The 25,548-nt window shown below is 40.5% G+C and overlaps 1 pseudogene; it reads right to left on the bottom strand.

Moving 5' to 3' along the window:
* Positions 1–25,548, bottom strand: part of LOC119516073 — a 60,368-nt pseudogene that overhangs the window by 8,957 nt on the left and 25,863 nt on the right.

A 25,548-nucleotide genomic window follows, 5' to 3' on the forward strand; every position in this document is an offset into this window, starting at 1 on the left:
AGACACCATGATTGGCCAGGCCTGGGTCACAGGATTACCCTGTAACAAGGCATAGGACATTGAAATTGGGGAGCACCACCATGGTCACATAATTGAAATAAATGGAGAAATGGTGCCCCTAAGGGAAATAATAGGTTAAAGTCTATACTCCTCCTTCTCGGAGAAATGTGGCTATTGAGCCATGCATTTGATGACAGGCTGACCAGCTATGGATGGAAGGCTAACTAGCTTTTATTTATTTTGCTTTCAGTGTCCATCATTATGATGGCATGGAGTTGTGGGTGGTCAACAGATTAGAAAAGATGTGACCTTGGGGGATTGGTAGGGGATGCAGTTCTTCATTAAAATTAGAACAGCAAATTATGGTGACACAAGATACAAAGACAGACATGATTCATGCTGATTCAGGGACTTGAGGAACTGGAAGATGACTGCATCCAACCATGCTGGAATCTCATATTATTATCCACCTTGGGGTGAGGGTAGATGGAATATCACCATTCCCATTTAGAAGAATGCTAACATTCAGAGAGCTAATTCTGTTATTCATTGTAACAGGGCTGGGACTGGACCCCAGGACTGCGGGACCCTAATTCAATGCCCTTTCAACTATATCATGTTGCTTTTGCAGAAGATTAAGGAAAGAGAATTGGGCCAATCAAAGTAAAGCCATCCTTGTATGTGTGTAAGTATTCCAATGGCCGTAAGGATAAGCAGAAAGGAGGGTGGTCAAACGAAGGACTAGGTGAGCATGGAAAACACACAATGCTTTCCTCCTCCAAGTGCGTTCAACTGTGGTTCATTTTGGGGGAAAGGGGCTAAAATATGGAACTTTTATGGATCTGCTGCTATGTCTTATTTTATCCCAAACTCTTGATCATTCTCAGAATTTTAGATCTGATTTATGATGACTTGGGAGATTATATATAGATCTTTCACTGTTAAAATATGTGACCATCAGAAAACGAAGGTGGAGAAAGAGCCTGAATCCACTCAGGGAGGTCATTTAACATTTGAAGGGGTAAAATAGATAAAATGTGGAGGAGACTGGGAGCAAAATAAAACTCAGCAATATGGGTCCTGACTGGGAAACGAGGGAGCAGAGAAGCAGCAAGCTGTGCACAGTTGGAAAATTCAGTGAGTGCTCATTTCAGTGGCCAGTTTTTGAACATGTCATTTTAATTATGATGCATCACAGTTGACAGCAATGCATATGGAACCATTTATAGCACATGTTAAAATCAATTATTGCATATTTCAGCTATCCTAAACACTGTAGCAAACATTCTGTGCAATGCTGCAGATTTCAACTCCACTAATCATTTTTACTGTCATGATTATACAGGAAAAGAAAATATATATAAATATATGTTTGTGTGCATTTGTGTGTGTGTCTTTATGTATGTACAGAGAAAAAGACATTCATAACCATCTAATGCAAAGCCTAAAAACAGTAGCAGAAGATAAAAAGTTTCAAATGTTTGCTCAGAAAAGTTTTAATACCTTTTTGGAGAGAAATAGCAAAATTTAAAATTCCTTGCTGTCTCCAAACCCTGTTTTTGGTCAATTTAATCCACTTTAGCCTTCTTACCAGCAGTGTTGCCTATATCCCAGATGCAGTTGACTGGTATTTTGGGTCTGAAATATTTGCCTAAACTGTTTACTCTGTTTTGTGGCTTTTTTCTGCTTCCAGATTTCTAGCTTAAAAACTCTCCTTCAAATTCTACAGCTGATTCATTTTCTGTTTACTTTTTTGTGCTCCAGCTAATAACTGGCTTTTTGCAAAAAAAAAAAAAAAGAAGAAGAAAGAAAGAAAGAAAAAAGAAAAGAAAAAACTGGTGAACAAAATTAACGTGGAGGGCATTTACCTCTCCTTGGAGATGTCCCGTTAAATCAAAGGTCCGTAAGCTGTGGTGAGCACTAAATTAGGTTACTATGAAGAAGAGTTATATTCTGAAAACTTGTATTTCTACTTCCTATTGATTGTGCACTGCATACACTCAGTTGAAGAAAACCCAAGGTCTGGGTGAGCTTCATACTTTGGAGATTCACACAGGCTCACTGCGGTGCAAATCTACATATGCATCCCTCCAGCCCCAGGATGCAGGGCCACAGATCCAAGGTGGCTGAGCATTCCAAAAAAAAGCCACACTTCTCACAAAGCTTGGCTCCAGAGAGCAAGTGGGTGTGGACCCTGGGAAGAGGATCAGTGAGTCAGAAGAGCTGAGCGGTCCAGAGGGGACAGAGGAAAACAGCCCATGCAGTTTGGTCCAGAGCATGCCAGGCTGGGTGGCAGGAAGCCTGACTTCTCTGCCCAGCAGCTTGCCCAGCTGGGGAAGTGACTCAATGCCCCGTTGTCCTCCCAACTACAACACGGCTCGGAGGGAAGCACATGTCGGAAAGCCAAGCCTTTAAGTCTCTGTTGCAATACTCTGCTGGGACCTTGGGAAGGAGGAGTGTTCCCTTTAAAAGTTTTAAGGCCAGGGTGGGGCCAGTCTTTTCTTTGTTCCATGGCTACATGATGGAGCCCAACTCTTGCCAGTTGACTTTCATTCACTCACTCATTCATGCATTCATTCATTCATCCAAGAAGCATTTATTTTGAACTAGTCCTAGATACACCCATCTCCTCCTCATGGAGCTAATAGTATTCCAGGGAAGACAAGCGCATCAACTGTTAATCATGTAGACCCTGAGGGAAGAAAAATAACCTTATGGATCAAGAGAGAGCCCACATTGTCCTGTAACATGCACCACAAGCTATCACTAAGGGTGTGGTGGGGAAGGGGAGTAGAGGAAGCTCCACATTGTGCCTTCCCAAGAATTTGATGGACCAGTCTGGCTACATTGTAATTGCAATGCTTTTAGAGGTATTTGATGTTCCTATAAATGGGGCCTAGGCTAATGGGTAGGAAGTGTGCCAATGGGAGAAAGGAGTTGTATTGACCGGAGTTGTATTGACCAGAGTCCCATCCTGCATCAGATTTCACCCATATAGGCCAACTATGGAAATTGACAAAGGAATCAGGACAGTGTTGGGGACAGAGAGAACCAACAAGGCAACAAGGGCTGGGGATGCCCCCAGAGACTAACAACAATGGGGAGCTTTTACCATCCCCACTATACCTGGAGCCAAGAAAAGCAGCTACCAGATGGAGCCCCAGCTTGGGAGGGAGGGGTGCAACCCCCGCCAGGACTGTGCCACCAAGTCCGGGAGGGAGTGGGAGAAGAAACACCCTCCACTCTTTCCTGCTCTCTGATCTTCTGCCAGTGCCTCTCCTTAGACAGCCTCAATTGGCAAGGGAGACTGGGTGTGGAAGTCTCAGGCCCAGAGGAGAGAATGACACGGAACGAGTCATAGTTATATGGTACACCGAGGCAAGCAGGCAGAGCTGCCCATGGCTGGAAATGACCAGAATATGGGCTCCCGCAGCCCTGAGCCTGCCTGGTTGCCCTGAGAGTTTAGGGGCCTTTATCTCAGCATATCCATAACCAAACCTGAGTTAGAGGTGTGCAGGTAAGGAATGGGAAGGAAGGATGTGCTAGGATGAAGAGGCATCAGGAGCAAGGTGGGGGCATATGAATGTACCTGGCACTTTTGGGGCAGTCTGTGGCAGGGCAGGGAGGGATGGGAATTAACCTAAGAAATGCTGGCAAAAGTCCTAGAAATTTACACTAAAGGGCATGTACTTGATTCTTAAACAATGAGAAGTGAGCAGCTTCACCACTCTGTCCAGAAACACACATGTGCCTTTGATGCCAAGGGATTCAATAACTTGCAGGTGGATCTGCCAGTCAAATTTCATCAGCAGAACAATCAGTAGTTCCATGTCATGGTTAAAAGCCTGTGATCTGAGGTCTGGATACCTGGACTCCATCCAGCCCTGTGACCTTGGGCAAGTTCCAGACTGTGCCTCAGTTTCCTCACCTGTAAAATGGGAGCAAATATGCACTGACTTCATTGGGTTGGTTTGAGAAGTAAATGAGTTAATGCATGGAAGGATCTTAGAATAATTGTTAATATCCAGTTTCATAATAGCCACATGTAATGGATTTATAGTTACATATTCAAAAGGGATGTTATGGCAAAATTAATAAATTCCTTCAAAGACTATTGAAAAGATACCCCTGCATACAGCCCATGAAGAGCTTTGAGCTATTAAAAAAAATGATGGGGAAGTATAGCCTTCAAATTCTTGAAGAAAATGCTAGACTCAAGGAAACATGGCTGAACCCTAGGCTGCAGACTCAAACAGTGCAGGGGACTTGACCACATCATGAAAACTGTCCAGCCCTGAGAGCAGAGCAGGGCAAGACATAGGAGGGGTTTTCATGTAGACTTCCTTTGGAAATAGAGAATAGTCCACTTGTGCTCTAATTGTAAGACCCAGGCCCTTTGGACAATTAGTGGTGAATCTACCTGTATTATGAATATTTCCAAACATGCAAAGCTTATTGATGGCATCTGAAGCCATTCTGCAGGCAAGCCTTTGATGTCATGCCACAAATATTTCCCTGACGGGAGCTCCAGACCCCAGAAGAGTTGACAGCTGAGTTCAGCTCCCAGTTCCCCTGCAACCTACACTGTTATGAGTCACCAGCAGTTTTTTTCATAGTGCCAATGACACACATCCACTCCAACAAATTACCCTTGCCATCTGATCTGACCCACTTGGCATAAACAGCCAGCACAAAAGCCAACTTGTGGTCTCAGCCACGTGACCCCTTGAGAGAAAAACAGAAAATGCGTCTGAGGGCTTTCATGGGCCCCTTCAAAAACTAGAGAAGTTTCCTTTTCTGTTTTTCCTAATGACTCCATAGCCTTCCCACTTACACTGGTCTTCTGAAAGGTCTTACATGATGGGAGCAGAGGAAGGAGGCAAGAGGCATTGTCAGTTTGTCAGTCTGGGTGTATCAACTCCTTGTTAATTTTCAATACTTCCCCAGTGCAAGATGAGCAGATCCTTCCCTCTGGTAATCTTAGTGGTGCAGCCCTGCCACCAACACAGGTGTTAATGGGAAAGCAATTTTGAGGTTTCTGGATGGGATCCACATTCTAAGTTGGTAGAATAAATATTCGGTGGGGCTCCAATGTCAGTGTCTCCTAAAGATTTCTGTTGAAGGGCTTCATTGCTCGGGTTTGCTGTGATGGCCTGAGGCGAGGGGTGACTTGCTGATCTGTCCACACCCACTAAGCTTCACAGATAGACACACATGTTCTCTCCCCTCTCCACACTGGGGCAATGGCATCATCCTTTCAAACAGCTGCTCAAAAATTGACAGAGCAAAAGAGGAGCCACAAGACACACTGACATACCAGAGAAGTCTTTACAACACAACAAAAGCATGAAGATATGATTAGGGCAACAGTTTGATGGAACAATTGACCTCAACAAGCCCACCTGCTGGTGATTCTGATGCACATTCAAGGTTGAGAGTCTGCTGTTCTAGAAATAATCAATTCAAAACACAATTAAATGAAAAATTATACAGATCAAAATGTGATTTTGATGAAGCAGGGATAAAAAAAATTATCCATGCTGTAGAACCCTACAAAACACAAGTTATATCCATATCACTTAAACTAGGGGAGGTGGGGGCCAAGATTACAAATGGAAAGAGAAATTTCATAGCAGGACATGGAGGAAATTGCCCCCCCCCCCATTACCTGGAGAGAGAGAAAAAAGAGGATGATTCTGCTCCCTTGTCTGGCCAAACCAAAATGGTCCAAAAGATATGACCTGTCCTAGGATGTAAGCAAAGCAATGCTGCTCAGAAAGTGGCTTCCCTTATGGGGTCAGAAGGAAGAAAGGAGAAAGGGGCATACTTCTGTTGTCAGGGAGAGAATACAGCAAGTAAGCTGGATTTGTGTGAGGCATGGTTATGGAGCTGGAGACAGCAGGTCTGGGGACCCCAGTCTTTGGAATGGTGGGGCACCCCCTCAGTGGCCTGGCAGACCACAAGTTCATAGAGGATGTGATAGACGATACTGGATCAATTGTTAAGATTCCATCACTTGAGTTGGAGACACCTAGCTAAAAGCTAGAATTCCAACAACCATCTTATGCAGCAGAAACCATTGAAAACCAGTGTATTATGATTTTTGCTTCTTGGCAGGGGAAGTGATTGTTGCACAAGCAATAAGTGTGCCTGACCTGCCAGTTTTGACAACATGTAAACAAACCATGGCTATCACATGGTCTTGGAGATTGTAGATATATCTGGAATTAAAGGGACATGCATGAGAATAAGAGTTGGTTTGGAATCTATTGAATGGCTCTAGAGTCATGATGCAAAGAACAAATGAAGTCCCTGGTGGTGCCCTCTATATTTGATAGCCCAAAACTGACCATCACCTTTCTAGGGCCTTTGACTTCCACTCCCCACTTGAGCTCTCCATTTAGCTAGCCCTGTGCCCACTGGCATGGATGCCACATTCAGCACTTTCTATCCTCGTGCCTTTCTTATAATGCCCCTGAGGCTGGATGCCTTCCCCCAGTTTCCTGTCTGGTTACTTGCTCTGAAGGACTCTCTTACTTTTCTACATCTTCACTGTCCAGGCTCCTTGTCTCTCACTTTTGCTTATTTTTGTGCAGTGTTTGTAGTGCTCTGATTTGTGCAGTTCATTTGGAATTGCACAAACAATAAGCCTTATGGAGTCAGTGTAGGCCACCAGGTGCTCGGGTTTGACCTCAAAGTCTCTCAATTTGCATGTGACCAGTTATAGATATTTCAATTCCGAAATTAGATCAGAATAAATTGTTGAAAACGTCTCTTTACAATGACTTTAAAAGACTTTTTCTTCTAGTATCTGCTAGGTTAGGAGCTTATATCTATGTTTCAGGAAAAGTGAGAAATACAAGCATACCAATATGCCGAGAACCCAACAAATGTTCTAGGCTTGCTTAGCATGAGAAGTGAGGTGAACTACTTCCTGTAAGGAGGGGGAGGGGGACTGAAAAACAGGGAGAAAGAAAGAAAGGGCAGCAGAATGGGCCCCTAAAATCACTCTGTGTGTGTGTGTGTGTGTGTGTGTGTGTGTGTGTGTGTGTGTGTGTGAGAGAGAGAGATAGAAAGAGACAGAGAATGCTGAATTGACCAAGGTGAATGCTCAAGAATAGTGTGCCAGTTTGAATGTATCATGTCCCCCAAAATGCCATATTCTTTGATGCATTATTGTGGAGACAGTCATATTAGTGTTGATCATATTGAAATTCTTTGATTGAGTGTTTCCATGGAGATGTGACTCAATCAACTGTGAGTGAAGAGTTTGGATAATTTCCAAGGAGGTGTTGCCCCGCCCATTCAGGGTGGGTCTTAATTGGATCACTGGAGTACTTTAAAAGAGCCACACAGGCCCAGATGCTTGCTGCAGAGAGGGACACTTTGAAGAATGCACAGGAGCTGAGAGAGGAACTGCAGTTCACAAAGACATTTTGGAGATGGCCTTTGAAAGCAGACTTTTGTTCCAGAGAAGTTAAGAGAGGACAAATGCCCCGAGAGCAACTGAGAGTGACATTTTAGAGAGAAGCTGCAGCCTAGAGAGGAACATCCTGGGAAAAAGCCATTCTGAAACCAGAACTCTGGAGCAGATGCCAGCCACGTGCCTTCCCAGCTAACAGAGGTTTTCCGGACACCAATGGCCATCCTCCAGTGAAGGTACCTGATTGTTGATGTGCTACCTTGGACACTTTATGGCCTTAAGACTATAACTGTGTAACCAAATAAACCCCCTTTTATGAAAGCCAATACATTTATGGTATTTTGCAAAAAGGCAGCATTAGCAAACTGGAACAAATAGGTAATCCAGGGTTGCTATGGCAACTCAATAGCATCAAGGAGCACTAAGCTCCTTATTTCTTGTTGCTTTGCCATCCTCAATACAGAATTGAATTTCAAGTTCTAAGATGGCTGCTTCAGCTCCCACTACCATGTGCAAAGCCCAAGAAACAGAAGAAGGGCAGAGAAGGGCCTGACTTAGAGGTGGTGTCATCCCTCATCCTCGTGTCCTGGACCAGGAATTACTCATCTGGCCATGCCTCACTGAAATGGCAGCTGGAAGCCTACTGCTTTAGATGAGGGGCCGTATCAGCTTAGACTCAGAGAAACTATTACTAACAGGAGAAGGAGGGACTGGATATGGGATAACCAGTATCTCTGCTACAATAGCAATCCTGATTTCATAACTTGGGAATTCCCAACCATCAAAGATATTTGAATTTCCTTGTAAAATGTTTTCCAAAAAAGGGCACCAATTATGTATTGGTTGTTTGCCATTTTGTGTCACCTGTCACTCGGCTAACTGGATTGCATTCTGCCTGACACCCAGGTGTAAATTAAGTTTGTGTAATGTTAGACTTTCCTTTATGCTTTTAAACTTACCTTTTAAGCTGTATTTTATTACAGATGTGACACAAGTTCATTGTAAAATAATTCAGACATCCAAATAAGCAAGGAGGAGAGAGAGAAGGGAACGAAAGAAAAATGTTCTGTGATTCTATCACACAGAGACGATGAAATTATTTGGGGTGTATCATTTCATTCATACACACATTTATTAATTTTTATCTAAATAAAATAAAAAAATGCATGTGACTTTTTAGCTTGTCTGTACACCCCCTGACCTCCATTTAACAGCATATTATAAATATGGTTTCATTTGAGTACAGTAACATTTCTGCAGGGACATTGCTAATATAATATACGATTGTAAGGGTTCTTTTAAAATTTAATCTCCAGTTGTTGAACATGAAGGATTATTGAAAGCAATAAACTTTATTTACATCCATGACTATTTATTTCTCAAGGATCAAGCATTGGGTATGGGGAGGACAGAGAGCTAAAGAAATGGAAAAATTACATTATCAGCATTTAGTCCTTGAAATTTTAGGTTCTTTTGGCATTCAGGCAGCAAAAATAGGACAAGAGGTCTGGAATAAATCCTTTGTCAACATGATCGTGCTCCCAAGACTGGTTTTAGGAGGCCTGGGAAATAGCTGTATGTGAGGTTCATTCCTTTCAAGACAGAGGATTCTAAAATACATTCCATTACCAATATTTGATTCTTATGAAGATGCTAAAAATATGTGAATTTTAAAAAGAAAGAGAGTAAAAAGATTACCCTGGTGTCACAGACAGGACAGACAGCTCTATCATAGCTGTTGTTTTCCCTTCTCCTATAATCAAGCTTCAAAGACCTAACAGACAATAGCTAAGTTGTCCCAGATGGCGGCACACACAAGGGGGAAGGGATTTCCAGCTCATGACTGTGCAAAAGCAAGTGGGATGCATTTCTGAAATGTCCATCAGTGGCAGGGGAGCAAGATCAGCCTGTCTGGATGGGGGCTGCAGATACAGAGAAGGTGCTGGAAAGCTGGCAGTGCTGCGACAGAGCCAGCGTACATGGGCACGAGCCATGCCTGCAGCCACATCTCGTATTCATTAGACCACTGGAGCCTGGTGCTGTGAGGGCACAATGTGAAAGAAATTAAACAGTTGGGGCCCTGCTTTCCAAGAATTTATGTCGTTTTTATTCCTTCATGGCCATGTTGGGCCCTAAAAAAAGTATGCATTAGAGTTTCCTCGCTCCACCCTGCAGCTGCATTGGGCCAGGTAAACTGACATATCGGAAATGCTTCTCACCCTTCTGTGTCTAGCTGGGTAGACAGATCTTGGGCTCATTAGTGATGTCATTTGCTTAAAAACAAATCCTGATACTTAAGATTTCGGGTATAAGCATGGGGTGATTTTTCGTTCTCCAAAACAGACTTTCTCAGAGAATTTTATTCAACAGTGAACTTTCTAAATAAGAGGCAATTTACAAGACTCATATTCCTACCCAACTTTTTAATGATAATTTATGTATGGTGTGAAATTGAGGTTACCATATTGTTAGAGTCAACAAAATTATATCAGTTCCTATGATAAAAACCACCAGCTGCATTGTGTTTCATAGATAGGGTCCCACAACAAGCCCCAGGGAAGCAGCAATCACTTCCCTCCAGCAAAGAACCTGAAGGTTAGAGAGGTTAAGTAGCTTGCTGAGAATCCCACCGCTGGAGGGTGGTGGAACTGGGAGGAGCCCAGGCCTTCTGACTTCACTATACTCTCATTTCTGCTCTCCTGGTGCAGAACTAAAGTGAAGCTGTGCCCCAATTTGCCTGGAATTGTCCCTGCTTAAGACTTTCTCCTGTGTTGTGTTGTTCAGTACCCTTGCTGATTTTTGCCTACATGTTCTATAAATTATTGAGAAAGAAGTTTTGAAATCTCTGACTATAATTGTATATTTGTCTATTTATCCCTTCAAATCTATCACCCATTTTTCTATTTTTTTTAATTTCACCTATTTTTTCAGCCCTGTTTTCTAGTACATACACACTTAAGATTTTTATATCTTCTGAGTTTGTACTTCTGAATTGATCCTTTTTATCATTTTGTAATGCCACTCTTTAACCTTGGTAGTTATCTTTGCTTTTAATCTACTTTGTCAGATATTAATATTGTCATTCAAGGTTTTTTTTTTTTGACTAGTGTTTGATGGTATATCTTTTTTTCATCCTTTTAACCTACCTATATCATTGTATTTGAAGTGTCTTCCAAGAGGTGACAGCATAAAGTTGAGTTTTGTTTTTTATCTATTCTGACAATCTCTGCCATTTTACTGGATTTAATTTAATTACTGATATGTTTTATTATTTGTTTTCTGTTTAGTTCCTGTTATTTATTTCTCAAGTTTCCCTTCTCCTGCTTTCATTTGGGTTATCCAAAGATTTTTTAGTATTTCATTTTAATTTTTCTATTTCTTTACTATATCTTTATATAAATTTTAGTGGATTATAATCTAGGGATTATAAAATATGTACTTTAAACTTTTCAGAGTCAATTTATAATCAATATTTTCCCACTTCACATGAAATGTAGAAACCTTACCACCATATAGATTCCTTTATCTTCCCACCTTTATACTGTAGTTGTCTTATATATTACATGCATAAACATTGAAAACCCAATTGGAAAATGCTTACATTTTCACTTTCAACTATCAAACATTTTAAAGAACTCAAGAGGAGAAGAATAATCTATTATATTTACTTGGCTATTTACTATTTCTCTTGTTCCTCTTTCATTTCTTATGTTATGAGTTTCTGCCTGTTTTCATCTCCCTTCTATTTGGAGAATTTTTTAGCAATTCTTTTAGTGCAGATCTGGTGACAATGAGTTTCTTTGTTTCCTTCATCTTGATATATCTTTATCTTCATTCCTGAAGGATACTTTTGCTGGTTATAAAATACTGGTTTGATAGTACTTTTCTTTCAGCATTTGAAAAATATTGTGTCACTTAATTCTGGTTTTTATGGTTTCTGAATGAAAATTAGCAGTCATTCAATGTGCATCCCAGTAGTTAATGTATCATTTTTCTCTATTTTCAAGAATTTTACTTTGATTTTAGTATTTAGAAGTTTAATTATGATGTGTCTGTGCAAGGATTTATTTGTGTTTACTCAGCTTCTTGAACTTGTAAGTTTTATCTTTTGCCAAATGTAGGAATTTTCAGTCATTATTTCTTCAAATAATTTTTCTGCACTATACTTTCTCCTATCTTTCTAGACCCTGATGACTCAAATGTTAGACCTTCATTATTGACTCACCATCCCCGAGGCTCTGCTGTTTTCATTTGTCTATCATTTATTTCTCTCTGTGGTTCAGGTTGTATGACTTCTATTGTTCTAGCTTCAATTGCACTGACTCCTTACTCTGTAATTTCCTTACTGATATTGAATCCATCTAGTGAATTTGGTTCTTCTTTATAACTTCTGTTTCTTTGTTGAGGTTTTCTATTTTCCATTCTTTTCAAGAGTGTTCACAATTGCTTTCTGGAGAATGTTTATAATACCTGCTTTAAAATGTTTGTCAGATAATTCCAACATATGTGGCATCTCAGCATTGTCATCTGTTGATTAACTTTACCTGTGCAAGTTGAGATTTTCCTCATTCTTCATAAGCTGAGTAATTTTGGATTGCATGCTAGGCATTTTGTATATTGTATTATAGAATTCTTGGTCTTGTTTTAGTTCTATAAAGAATATTGATTTTTGTTTGTTTGTTTATTTTTTTGTTTCAGCAGGAACTGACCTGGTTAGTTGTTCCAGGTCACCTCCAGTGGCCTGTGTTCCTAATGTCGATTCAGTTTTCAAAACTTTGCAAGGAAATTTAATGGAGAAATGGTAGTCTTTAAAACAAATGGTGCTGAAAAAACTGGACTCTTACTTGCTAAAAGAGAATCAAGATGCAGAATTTACACTTTTCACAATATTAACTTAAAATGAATCATAGACCTAAATGCAAAATACTAAACTATAAAAGCTCAAAAATAACATAGGAGAAAAATATAAGTGACCTTGGATTTGATGATAAGTTTTTAGATACAATACCAAAAGCATGCTCTGTTAAAGAAGTAATTGCTAAAATGGGTTTCATTAAAGTTAAAAAGTTATTCTTTGTGAAAGACACTGTTGAGGGAATGAAGAGACAAACCACAGACTGGAATAAAATATTTGCAAAGCACATATCTGATAAAGGATTTCATCAAAAATACACAAAGAACTCTTAAAACTAAAAATAAATAAACAAGCAATTAAAAATTGGGCAAAAGACCTCAACAGATACGTCATTGAGGAAGCTATATAGATGGCAAATAAGCATTATGAAAAGATGTTCATCATCATATATCATTGGGGGAACTGAAAGCTAAAACAACAATGAGATACCACTACACACCTATTAGAATGGCTAAAATGCAAAACACTGACCAAATGCTGGCAAAGGAACATTCATTCACTGCTGGTGGGAATGCAAAATATACAGCCACTTGGAAAGTCAGTTCCTATAGTTCCTATGGTTCCTACAAAGCTAACCATAGTGTTATCAATGATCCAGCAATCACATTTCTAGGCAATTATCCAAATGAGTTGAAAACTTACGTCCACACGAAAACCTACATAAAAATGTTTAAGCAGCTACAGTCATAATAGTTGCCAATTTAAAAAAATTAAATAAAAAAGGCCTTTGCAGTATTATTTAGACCTATCACACATATGTGCCCCCAATGGTTGGTCCAGGATCTGGACATTGCTTATGTTTTCATTCAGTTCTCAAAATCTTTGGTATGCTTGCTAGATCAGATCAGCATGCACAACATGCAACTTTATGGGTCAATTTGTGGGTCAGCTTTATGGGTCACTTTCCTGAGCTCCTCTCACTGCATGATCTCCCCAGTATTTTTCAGTTCCCTGAGGTTCCCCTTTTGGATCTTCTAACTATAAAGCTAGGACTTCAGTTACCCAGCTCTGCCATGTATCTTCAACTGCGTCTGCCTCCAGGGCCAAGTGGTAAGAAGGTTGGAAAAGAAAATGAATAGTAAACTAATCACTAGTTCAATCACAATTTGAATTCTGGTCTTCTATTATTTACTTTTCAGAGTCTTCAAACAGCTACTCTGTGTATTTTGCTCACCTTTTATAACCACATTCAACAGAAGAGAGAGAGAGAGTGGAGCGTGCTCACACATTCATACCTGGGACCAGAGCCTCTCATTATTTATTTAGATGCTCAAATAATCAAAACCAAAATGATCAACATTCTGTAAAGCAAGCTGGCCTCTTCAAAATTGTCAAGGTCAAGACTCATACAAAAAAAAGACTGAGGAGCTGTCCAAAAGCAAAGAAGACTCAAGAGACAGTATAGCTATGAAGTACACTACTGGGAAAACTAACAAAATTTATATATGGGCTGTGGATTGAAAAATAGTATTGTATTGATGTTAAATTTCCTGGTTTGGGTACTATATTATGATTATATAAGAGAATATCCTTGTTCTTAGGAAATATACATTGAAGGACTTAGGGATAAGTGTGCATGCTATTTTCAACTTTCAAATGGTTTAATTATGCACATAAACACACACTGTCTCTCTTTTCATACACCCACACGTGTGCTTGCACATGCAGGCTGAAGGGTGAGGAAGAAAGAGTACTGAGGATGGGGAGACACAAGTTCTGGTCCTGGTTCTTTTATAAACCTGCACCCAGGCCAGCCTTTTGACCCTTTGGTAACTCATTTTCCTCTTGATAAAATGTAGGAACAGGCATAGGGTCAGAGACTTCTAAGATCCCCACAGCCTCAAGTGGAAGGGTGACAGTGGCCAGTCCCCCAAGTTGCCTACATAAGTACTAAGGCCCATAACTGTAAAATAATGTTTTCTTTTTGAATGAGCCTAAGGCTGCCTTGTGCACACAGAGTTAGCAGAAAAGGTGGAAGGGGCTCAACCTTATACACTGTCACCTGTCACCTTTGGTCTCTTCATCTCTTCCCTCCATCTCTTCCCTTCATCAGCTTGCAGAGAAGGTTGGTAAAGGGCTGTGGGGGTGGTTTTGAGAAGTTGTGCTGTTTTAATTGTTGTTATTTTATTGTTAAAGGAAGTAAAGCTAAGTCATCTGAAGTTCTAAAACCAGCCTTTAAAGATATTATATATATATTTTTAAAATCCATTCATGATCATTAACTCCAAGGTCTAAAAATAGGAAACTAAACAATAGGGATATCATAGGGATACAGTTATATTCTGGGAATTCTTTTTTCACCACATTACAGGAAACTATAGGCAAAAATGCATCTGTAATTATACTAAGCTGGGACCTTGCTAATTACTCTGTATGGTTCCACTCACTCATTCCTCGGAAGTGTAGTCACTATCATCCCATTTTCAAGATGAGATACCTGGAAGTCAGTGTTTCAGTTTGCTAAAGCTGCCAGAATGCAATGTACCAGAAATGGACTGGCCTTTACAATGGGGATTTATTAGTTTACAAATTTACAGTTCTAAGGATATGAAAAATGTGCCAATTAAGGCATCAACAGGATGACACCTGGACTCTGAAGACAAGCCACTGGCACCCACAGTTTCTCTGTCAGATAGCAAGGCACATGGCCAGCAGCTGCTGGTCCTTTGCTCCAGGATTTTGTTGCTTTCAGCTCCTGGTTCCAGGGGCCTCCTCTCTCAGCTTCTGTGGGTCCTCTCTTAGCATATCCGGGGCTTTTCTCTCTCAGCTCCTCCAGGGACTTTTTCTCTAAGCTCTCTCCAAACTTCTCTGGATGTTTCTCTCTAAACTCTTTCAGCTTTTTCTGCCTTTTATCCTCTCATAAAGGACTCCAGTAAAGGATTAAGACCTACCTTGAATGGGCTGGGTCACATCCCAAATGAAACAACCTAGTCAAAAGGTCCCACCTAAAATGGGTCTGTAACCACAGTACTGGATTAGAAAAACATGGCATTTTCTGGGTTGCATAACAGGTTCAAACCAGCACAGTCAGAAAGGCTGAAAAATTTTCTAGAACCTGGCAGAGCTGGGATTGGAATCCATCTCTGTCTTGAGACCAACCTTTGGCTCTTAGAGCCAAAGGTATAACTGAAATGAAAGAGACAGGCAACTAGTCCTCGGATCACAGGAGCAAAAACCATCAAGCAAGGCCACTTGACCATCTCTCTCCTTTAAAAGGACCCTTCCTCCAATGGGAAGAGTGCGGAAAGGAAGGGTTTGGATTAGACAAACTTGCATTTAAATTTTGGCTTTGAATCCCAAGCAAGTCACTTAACTTCTCTAACCCACTGTTTCCCTTTCTGTAAAATGGGGAGAATAATAGAACCTATCTCACAGGGTGGACTGCTGGGAGGATGCACTGCTATCCTGAATCTAAAGCACCTTGCACAGTGTCTGGCCCTAGGTAAACACTTAATCTATGCAAATGCTTTTGAGAACTGTGCAGCAGATGTCTGGTTTAACACTGTACTGGCTCTCATTCAACACACAAACAAATATACTGCTTAGTATCTCTAAATTCATGGAGGAAACTTCCTGCTTCAATTCAGAGTGACATTGAAACTAAAGATTCTCCAAGGCAGGGCACAAGGCCACCCCTTAATTTCTACTAGGGCCTCGTAACCAGACAGTTTCTCAGTACAAGTCAGATAACAGCACAGTCCAATCGAAATATCACGCTAGCCACCTAAGTAATGTCACATTTTCTAGTAGCCGCATTTTAAAAAGTAAAAGGAAACAGGTGAAATTAATTTATAAAATATTATATGTAACCCAATATTCCCAAAATATTATCCTTTCAACATATAATCCAAACCAAAAAATGTTGATGAGATACTTTATATTCTTACATTCTTTTTTTCCATACTTGCAGTGCACCTCAATTAGTATGATAAATTTTCATCAGAAATATTTGATCTGTATATAGATTTCATAAAATTTACAGTTGAAGAGGGAGATTCAGATGTCCAACACATTCTAAATGTACTTAAAAGTTTTCTGACAACTGAGTTGAATATCAATTGTTACATTTAAATTTAAATTAATTAGAATTCAGTAATGTTACAATTTTAGTCCCTTAGTCCCACCCACCACATTTCCACTACTCAATAATTGCATATTACTAATGGCTGCAGTCTAATAACATGGAGAACTCAAGGGACTACAAGATCCTATATGTGGTTCTGCTTATCTTCTGAAGTGAATCTTTAAAGGGTCCATGTATGATAAAGAGAAAGTTAAATATCCCTTTCATTTCTGAATGACAGAAGAGATCCATATTGAAATTTATATAATCCAAGGCAAAATCTCCAGATATTCATTCATTCTATCAATTATTCAATCATGTATACATTAATAGAATGCTTACTAAGGGCCACTCCGTGCCCAACTTTGCACTTGAGAAAGACATCTGGCATGTGTCTTCCAACAGGAGAAGGGGGAGGCCAACCAAAAACTGGGAGAGAAGTAGAGATTGAAATAGCACAGCTTTCACGTTCATGATGATGAGCATCTAGGTCATTTCATAAGGTAATCCCTACCCAAGAACACCCAGAAGGAAAAGCCCCATCTTCAAGGTATCGCCACTCCATCTAGACTATTAGGGAAAACCTCCCAACCTGCATTCAATCTCCAGACTGAAAATGGAAGCGCTCTAGTGGCCTCAGTGACTCAAGACAAGTGCAGGGGATTTGACAGGACTGGGCTGGAAGGCAGTCATTTATCCAGCAAACATCCTCAGCAAAAAGGAGAGCAGGGTCACCAGCCTGGTCCACACACACATATACTCCCCACTCGATGAGTCATTGTGATGGAGCATCACATCTTTTAAACCTGTAAACCAGGGCATAGAACAATAGGGAAGCTTGATGGTTGACTCAGATCATTGTGGCTATGGTCATATGGCATTCATTCATTCATTTGTTCATTCATTCATTCATTCAGCAAATGTTTACTGAGCCAGCAATTGCTAGGAAGTGTTAAGAGTATTTCTGTGAAAAAGATTGAGTCCTCACCCTTCTGAAAATCACAATCTAGAATTGCTAGCTGGCCATATTAGTAGCCATCTGGGAAGCTCAGGTAGAAACAGGCAATTTTGCAGAGAGCTGGAAATCTTGCAGTGTTGAATGGAATGGAAATCCTGTTGAATATTGCTAGGCTAGCACTAGGCTTTGTCCTGTGATAGAGTGATTTGGGACAATACAGACTTCCCTAGAGTAGGGGGCAGGAGTTTGGCTCTAGTTCACTGCAGCTTAAATTCGGGAGGCCTGGGAGGGAATGGCAGAGGAGACCCTCAGGTCTTTGAGGACTTTGTACTCCAGGCTAAGGAGATATATCAGGAGGTCCAATGTGTTTTAGATGATACAGTGGATGATTCTCATCCCTGGCTGCACAATAGAAGCATTGGGAAGTGATGAACAATCCGGATGCCCAGGCTGTGCTCTCAGATGGAGGGAATGAGACCTCTGGGGGTCAGACCCAGGCATTGGTATTTCTTAAAGATGTGGACCTTTCACTTGCACAGGTCATTGGCCAACCACAGTTGTGTCAAAATGGGGCTCTGGCCAAAATTGGGACTTAGTGTCACAATCATATAAACCAACACACACGAACACTTCAGACTATCTGAGCAGAGACGGGAGCTGGACATGTCGGTCTTGGGTTGAGGAGAGAGGTCATGATCAGAGGTGAGGTCTAGGTTTCAGCAGCAGACAGGCACAAAGGTGCAGACAGAAGAGGGGGTGAGGCTTCCCGGATCATCCCTCCCACCCACCATCAGCTCTTGACCAAGGAAAGGACAGGTTGGCAAAGGGAGGAGGACGGAGGGGGATGGAGAGAAGGTGAGCAATACCCCAGGGCAGTGCTCTGTCTATTTAAAGCAGGGCAGAGGCCCCCAACAGGGGTTAAGTCCCTTCCTTGCATTAATGATTAATTGCTCAATGACTTTAAAGTGTGTCTTATTGTCAGACTTATTCAGCTGTAGATTCCCAGCCCTGGAACTATGACAAAAGGGAACCACTTCTGCTTTAAGCACCCCTTAAGCCAGAGCATTCAGGGATTTTAGTGGAGCTGTGTGCATGAGGAAGCTCCATGGGCAATGGCTTCAGATCACATCAGCATTTCATTTCTTTTATAACCATTGGTGAAGCATAATTGTGCGGTTGATAAGGAAGAGAATAAAATTCACATTCTAATAAGGTAATCAAATCTAAATAAAACAAAGTTCTCCAAAGGCATTTTGTTACTTCCAATCAATTGTTCAGAGCAGATGCACACAAAAAAAGGTTCGGAAATTATTCTGATTATAATGGCCACCGGAGCATGCTCTAAAACTATCATGTATGATCATACGCTCATTCCTTTATAATGTTAAATAAGAAGGAGGCCATATGTTGACGATTAAATTTGAATTTGAAATTAAGGTATTTTGGAGCTGAATTGAGTAGCAAATCATTAACACAAAATTACCTCTCAAAACCATCGCATTATAACATGTAACATAATACTAGAATACTGCATACATAGCTCAAACACTATATCTTCATGTGGGTGAGATGCAGCTGATATTTCCTAGTGTCGTATTTCATCATATCTGCAGGTAGGCATAGATATGACCATTTAGAATTAAAATTATTATTTATGTAAGAAAACAGATTTCACATCTAAAGAGAGGCAGTTGGGATTCAAACCCAGATCATCTTGACCCTGCTACACTTGAAAGATAATGAGACCAAAGGAGAGGAGTTTCTGTGGTTAAATTAACCTTAAGATCTTAAGGTAGGATTTTCCTCATATTTATTTCTACTGGAATTGACATAAACACTCACTGAATGATTTTGGAATACATGAATTGTCCCAGTATACTGATAATCGATTGTTATCGCTAAGAATGACCCAGGGATCATTAAACCTTATTGTCACGTGATATGTGGATAACTCTCCCACCACTCCACTCATTAGAGGTGAACAGAGAAAGGTCCAATTGTGTTCTCTGAGTTTTCAGAAGGCTTTCTGGACTGGACAGAAGTCCTTTCAAAGCAGTCTGACAGAATTCCTCTTGGCCTAGCTGGCCATTCAGGCAAAGAGACATATTTGTGAAAATGAGATCCTTGGAGCTCAGTGTAGTTTCTTCAAGATCTAGCTCTCTGCCCCACATGTAGGTCCTTCAACCTAGATCTTACTTCATCTTTAGAGTTAATATGGCCATGCACATGGACATGGAGAGTTTCTCTGGTACCAAAGAGAGAAAGTTGTAATATTAAAATAAGCACTTTCACTAACCTCTTTAAAGAAGAGCTGCTGATCAAAGCTCCCACGACCACCACCAGGAAAATAGAAAAAAATTGAAAAAAAAAAAAAAAAAGAAAGCATGAAGTTAAGTTAGCATTTACAATGCGGAGTGAAGGAGGAAAGTTCACAGAAGACAGGCATTTTATTTTAGAGATCTCAGCTGTCATCTTGTGCTTATGAGAGGGGCCTGGTGGCCAGGTAAGGCCACCTGCCCTAAAGTACCTGGCAGTGCCATTGCTTGCTGTTAAAGAGTTTGTAAGACCCAGTTACGTTCTCCTGTTGCAAAGGAAGTACAAACGAAACATCCCTGCTTCTCCCTCTCCAACTAATTGGCTCTGGGACCAAAGGGCTCAGTCCTACCACATATTTAAAATGCATCACTAACCTTGATGGCCGGTTTAGCGGCTTGCTTAGCTCAGGCTAATTGAGTTGACTGCTATCGTTTGGCAGCCCACACTCTCTTGCGGCAGCCGCCCAAAAAGAGGAGCTCAGCACATTAAATTTCCTCTACTGGTTACAAATCAAAAAAATCAATCAAGTCTAGGCTTTATTTCTTTCCTTTTCTTTCAGAAACTGAAGGAACTTCTTCACCACACACTGACCTCATCAAGAGCTGTGAACACATTTTGACTTTGAGGCTTATAATAATTGTTATATTTTAGAAACATAAATTTTGGAAACTAATCCATTTTTCTTCCATGTTTCAGACTAACATTTTATCTACTGAATTTCCAGGCTTTGATCTAATAAAAGTGCTTTTGTTTTTCATCCCAGAAACTGCATGTAAAATTATAATTAATTCCACCCTGTTTCTTTGCAAATTAATTATATACAATTGCTCACTTCCTTTCTCCCCCAATTTCCCAGGGTTTCTCTTGCTTGCCAAAATGTAGCATCCTCTAGGCTTCTTGTAGAAGGACTCAAATCATAGTCTCTATCAGTGATTCTGTTAATTCTAACCTATAATATCAATACCTTCATTTAAGCAGTTATTTAAACAGCTAGCTGGAAAGCTAAGCTACGTCAAGTATAACAACTCAATCTATGTCAATTATAAGGCTCATTGGGGAACCCATTATTAAAAGTGTGGAAGAGGAAGAGATCACTAGGTAAATGGTACCCCTTCATCAACAGTGATTAATACAGCAAAATACACAGCCCACAGAACCCTGGGAGGGGGCAGGGGGTGTCCTGGTTTTTGAACAGCACTGCTTTCCCTTACCTCTGTTTATGAGTTCTGTTTAAGGCTGGCCAAACATGACTTCTTATCTCAAAGACATTTTTTTCCAAACTGTTAAAAATCTTGTTAAAAGGATTCGGAATATTTCCTGGATACAAAAATGAAATAGCTCTTTCAAAATAACTTTTTGATGAGTTGAGTGTAAATGAATTAGAAACACACAGATTAAATTTCCCTTGAAATACACATGGGTTTCAAAATTAAGAGGAATTAATTTCTCCAAATGTGTTTTCAATTTTGCCTAACCTCAAAAGTTTGATGCATAGTTTGAGCCAGCTGGCTTAATACCAGTTTTGCCTATCTTTACGATGGGCTTTGCCTGGGAAATCATGTTCTTTCCAGCCTCCTGTGGCCTTCTGATGGTGCAATAGAATTTTCAATCTGATGTGCAGGACCTGTATCTTTACAATAGATGTTATAATGGCAAAAAAAAAAAAAAAAAAAAAAAAGAAAAGAAAAGAAAAAATGCAGTTTTTGAAAAGATTTCCAAGTCTAACCAATGCCTCTCGGATTTTATCCAGTGTTGTGTGGGACAAAATTTCAAGGCAACCAATGACTTTATGGTCTGAAAATGTTTGGGGAGGTTTGATCTTTGATAACAAGTGATTCACATTTGCTTAAGGAGGATATTAGAAATGCTGAAGATTTAATTTAAGAAGGTATTTCTTGGCAAAATGATTGGAAATTTCGAAAGTTCTGGAAATTACTAATCACCTTTTTTTTTTATTAGCGCAACCTTAGGTTTGTAGAAAAATCATGCAGATAATACAGAGTTCCCATATACCCCCACCTCACACACATAGTTTTTCCTATTATTTAACATTTTACCTTAGCTTGGTACCTTTGTTACCATTGACAAAATAATATCATAATTATACTATTAACTATCATCCATAATTGACCTTAGGGTTCACTCTTTATGTTATACGTTCTGATGGGTATTTTTAAAATTTTTATGCTGGTGATGTTTAATCAACTTTCACTTACTAGCTTTCAAATTCTTGTATCATGCTTTCTAGGCAGATGTTAACTGATTTTCCCTGCATGACAGGAAACCTTAAGCATAAAGAAGGGTCACCAGGAAATTATTGGTATGAAGCATTGTTATGAACACCTTCCATTGTCTTTAAAGAGATTTTCCTCTTGCACGGTTCACTGCAATATAGAACACCAACTCCGGCAATCTGGCTTCAGGGCAGAGCTTGCTTTTGGAGCAAGCCTGAGTTCCAGGAAGTAATCTGACTTTAGATTCCTGGCCTTTCCTGCCTTGTTGCCTTCCCTGTCAAGACAGAAAATGATAGTAATCAGGTTGACAGCAGAAAAAAAAAATGTTGCGTGGGGACCCTCTTTTCTGATGCTAAGCTCAGCCTGGCTGAGCATAGAGAACAGGGAGAAGGGTTCAGGACACTAGTAAGTGTGAGAAAGTGTAACAGGGAAGGGAAGGCAGCAGTGGGCAGCTAGGAATTAGTTCCATGGAGAGGCTCTGGGAAGTGCTTTAGATGCATTGTTTCCCAGAGGTGATGGAGCTGGAAGTATTTATACCCCAAGTCCTGCCTGTCACTGGAGGAGGGCTGCTGGGGCTGGGGTGGGGTAAGTCCTATTTCTCTGTATGTCCAGTTTGCCGTGCCTGGCTCTGGCAGCCACAGAAAACCCTCAGGCAAAGCTAGGGTGCACCGGCACCATGATGAGGTCATGACTGAGTGCACCGCAATGGTCGATACCAATGGGTCGTGGTCAGGACCCTGGCAGTGACTGCTATGGGAGGATTTTAGGGATTCATCACTGATGTCCGCACTGTTTTTCACGTGTTGGAGTTTCTCCTTTGAGCCTCCTACCACTCTGAGCCCTGTAAAAGGCAGTCAGAAGAAACCATGTGACTCTTCTATTCTAACTGGTCTTAGCTTCCTTGTATTGTTGAAGAAGCATAACTCTCATCCATTCTAATTTTTCTGAACAGGCATTTCTGTCTGGGTCCCAATGGATCATTCAAAAGACAGGGGCTTCCCTGGCAGGTGATCTCACTGCCCTCCTCCCTATATGGGACCTGACTCCCAGGGGTGTAAATCTCCCTGGCAACACAGGATATGACTCCTGGGGATAAATCTGGACCCAGCATCATGGGATTGAGAACATCTTCTTGACCAAGAGGGGGATGCAAAATGAAATGAAATAAAGCTTCAGAGGCTGAGAGATTTCAAATGGAGTCGAGAGGTCACTCTGGTGGACATTCTTATGCACTATATAGATAACAGTTTTTAGGTTTTAATGTATTGGAATAGCTAGAAGTAAATACCTGAAACTATCAAACTCCAACCCAGTAGCCTTGAGTCTTGAAGATGATTGTATAACAATGTAGATTACAAGGGGTGACAGTGTGATTGTGAACACCTTGTGGGTTGCACTCCCTTTATCGAGTATATGGATGGATGAGTAAATAAATGGGAACAAAAACTAAATGAAAAATAGGGTGGGATGGGGGGAAGATTTGGGTGTTCTTTTTTATTTTTATTTTTTATTCTTATTCTGATTCTTTCTGGCATAAGGAAAATGTTTAAAAATAGATTGGGGTGATGAATGCACAACTATATGATGGTACTGTGAACAGCTGATTGTACACCATGGATGATTGTATGGTATGTGAATATATCTCAATAAAACTGAATTTAAAATTATAAAAAAAAAAGACAGTGGTTCTAACTTTTCTGGCAGTTGTAAGACCTCATCTTCTGCCATTTCCTAAGTTTTACTATAAGTTATATCAACCTACCCATTACCCCTATTTGCATTAATATGGGTGTTCCTGTGGTGGCAGGGTTACATTGTGGTCATGGTGTTTGGATGGACCTTTGGAGAGTGTGATCCATCCCTCTCCAGGGTGTCATGGCTTAGCTAAGAAAACTAGACAGGTGCCAGGCTCATTGGAAAACCCCAACTGTGTCAGTAGTAGAAACAGCTCATTGGTCACTCCTCCTCAACTCTCCCAGAAGATGGGGGCAAACCAAATTAACTTTCACAAAACCAGGCTTTAAGAGCAGAAGCACTCTATTTGGGATAGACAGGAAAGAAACAGGACCTGTTCTATTTTTTCCCATCTCTGAATCTCGGGTCACTCTCCTTGTCCACATATTTTCTACAACAGATGCAGCTAGTGGCTAGAGTCAATGGCCATTCCTGGACCACACCTCAGTTTTGCTGTACAAGATCACCCAGGCAAGAAAGTCTTGTAAATTGGAAACAGACGTTAACTGCAGAGACAGTCTGAGAAGAGCTGCAGTTCCCTCCCCCAACACCACTCATCAGTGGGCTTCCAGAGGTTTTACGACTACAAAACAAGACAACCAGCAGGCCAGGTACAGACAAGTGCAGGGGACATTAAAAAAAAAAAAAAAAAAGGAAGAGTGAAATTGAAAGAAGTTGCCCTCTTCTATCACTGGCTATTAGTTTGCTAGTTCTTTAGGACAGCGGATCTCAAAGGGTGGTCCTGGATCAGCAGCATCTGCCTCCTCTGGGAGATTATTCAAAATGTGAATTCTTGGACTCCCACCCCATACCTACTAAACCAGAAATTCTGGGAGTAGGGCACAGGAGTCTGTGCTTTAACCAGCCACCCTCCCCCGCCCCTGCAAGAGATTCTGATACAAGCTCACACTTGAGAACCACTGCTTTATAAAGAAAAGAAAAGCTTTAGAACGATATATCTACAATATATTGACATAGCTATGCATTGTAATCAGTGACAAAAGTACTTAAAGGAACAAGTAAATTTCACCTACAGTATTACAATGGTTCCTCTAAATTAATCCCTTTGTTTCCAAAGATCAGAATTACATTCAGGTAATACAAACCAGATGTGGCTCAAACCAGATGGACCCAATCAATAGCACTTGACTGTCTGCCCAGCCACCAGTATCCATTATCAAACAACTGGAGTCTGGATAACAAAGTTCCTATTAAAGAATTAGACATATTGTGTTCCTATACTTGCAAATGGGGTATCTGTGCCAGTTGATGGAGTTTGCCCAAAAGAGATCTTACCCCAAGTAACTAAGTGGGAATTGAACAATGACAAGCCAATAACTAGCTTGAATATGAGGATTACACATCTATGGTCTTTAGCCATTTCAGTGAAAACATGGGTTTTATCTACTTCTTTAAGGTCATTTCCTCAGCTTGTTGCAGGTTAATCAACTGTTTTTTAATTACGATTTGTGTAGGAAACTACAAAGAAAAACAAGAAGTCCCCACCCTCTGATATCAGATAGCTGATACAGAGCTTCTCAAAATGCCATGTGTACATGAATCCCTTGGGGATCTAGTTAAAATGTGGATTCTGATTCAGTAGGTCTGATTAGGGCATCTCTAACCAGCTCCCAGGTGATCCTGAACTTAACTTTCTGAGGAACCACCAAATGATTTTTCATGGTGGCTGCACCATTTTACATTTCTACCAACAATGAATGAGTGTTCCTATTTCTCCACAACATCCTCAATTAAAACACAAAGTAAAACACAGTGAATAATAGCACACTAATATTTCCCATTAGTGACCAGAATGTGCCTAATAATTTTCTAAAATAGAGGCTAAAATTCCAGATAACTCTTAGTCAAGTAATCACATAATTTAAATCACAAGGACAAGTCCTG

This window comes from Choloepus didactylus, chromosome 19, assembly GCF_015220235.1.
Source record: "Choloepus didactylus isolate mChoDid1 chromosome 19, mChoDid1.pri, whole genome shotgun sequence".
Lineage (NCBI taxonomy): Eukaryota > Metazoa > Chordata > Mammalia > Pilosa > Megalonychidae > Choloepus > Choloepus didactylus.